This window comes from Sinocyclocheilus rhinocerous, unplaced genomic scaffold (genome assembly GCF_001515625.1).
Source record: "Sinocyclocheilus rhinocerous isolate Xijiao unplaced genomic scaffold, SAMN03320098_v1.1 scaffold1513, whole genome shotgun sequence".
Lineage (NCBI taxonomy): Eukaryota > Metazoa > Chordata > Actinopteri > Cypriniformes > Cyprinidae > Sinocyclocheilus > Sinocyclocheilus rhinocerous.
Window position 1 is genome coordinate 78,691 of NW_015623675.1, and position 1,443 is coordinate 80,133.

Here is a 1,443-nt window from a genome sequence, read left to right on the forward strand (position 1 = left end):
CGGGAACCGGCGAACATTAAAGATTTTAATAAAATAAACAAACACAAAATGAAAGTAAAGCGGCAGCCCCTCGCGGACGACTGCCGCACACAAAACACAAAATAAACTCCAGGCCTGGTCCTCTCTCCTCCCACTGTCGTCACTCCTCCCTTTTATCCTTCCGGAGCTCCTCCGTGAGACTCGAGACCAGTGAGTGGTGCAGGTGTCGCTCATTATCAATTACTCCACCGGCCTCGCTCCGTTCCCACGGCTCTCGGCCCCGCCCCCACTCGTCACACTGTGGCATGCTGTTTTAATGACAGCGAGGAGTGCTATAGGTGCACAATAATTCATCTTTAAACTAAACTGCAGATCTCATGTTATGAGAAAATATTTTAGTGCGAACAATGATCAATGATGCGCACTTACTTACAGCTGCACGGAGGTGTTGATGCTGTGTGAAGGCATCTCCACAACATTATGAAAAATACCACTGTATTTGAAGGTGTAGTCAGTCTTCACCTGACTAGGATTTATAAAGGGATTTTTGCACAGGTTCTGGCGTACGCATGGTTTTATAAATCTGAAAACTTGTGTGCATACGCAAAATCTAGCTTTTGTGCATACGTACACTTTTAGGATGAAATCTACGGAGAGTTTTATAAATGAGACCCTTGCTCTTTATATGTTGCACTTAACTGTATTTTCCTTCTCGAAATGTGATTCCAATCATATTTCAAGCAATTAAAAACCATCATGGTGAATAGTGTGCATCTGAAGTGTCTCTGAAGGAAGTAATGCGTTATTTATCGGCTTTAAAGGGGTCATATGATGCGATTTCAATTTTTCCTTTCTCTTTGAAGTGTTACAAGCTCTTGGTGCATAAAGAAGATCTGTAAAGTTGCAAAGACTTAAGTCTCAAATCCAAAGAGATATTCTTTATAAAAGTTAAGAGTCAACCACGCCTACCTAAAACGGCTCATAAAATATTCCACTCTCATTAATGGAGATAAGCACTGAATATACATAAAGTCATTACGCAGAAGTTAAATAAAACTTATATGAATTTAGACATATTTAGTGGATGCGCTTGATCACTTTTCCTGTTCCTTCGTCTAATCCGCCGGCCACGCCGTTCTCAAGCCCGCCCGCCCGCCACCGCTCACTCTAGCCCTCCGGCCGCCGCTCACTCTAGCCCGCACGTGTAAAAAGACAGCATAAGTCATTATAATCTATAATAACCATATTGACCCGAATATAAGACAATGTTTCTTTCTTGGAAATGCATCTGAAAAAACGTGGTCATTTTATATTCAGGGTCTAGACTTTGACATGTCAATAATACACCCACAACAATAGGTGGCGCCAAATACGCATAAAACGAGTGTGCCATGAAATACGTAATGTAATGCGTGTTGTAAAGATCGCGAGTAAAAACAAAAGAAAAAGAAAACCTTACAGCTG

The 1,443-nt window shown here is 41.6% G+C and overlaps 1 protein-coding gene across 1 annotated transcript in view; it reads left to right on the forward strand.

Moving 5' to 3' along the window:
* LOC107727699 (integrin alpha-X-like) overlaps window positions 1-1,443 on the forward strand; it is a 118,614-nt gene that overhangs the window by 70,242 nt on the left and 46,929 nt on the right. The window lies entirely within an intron of this gene.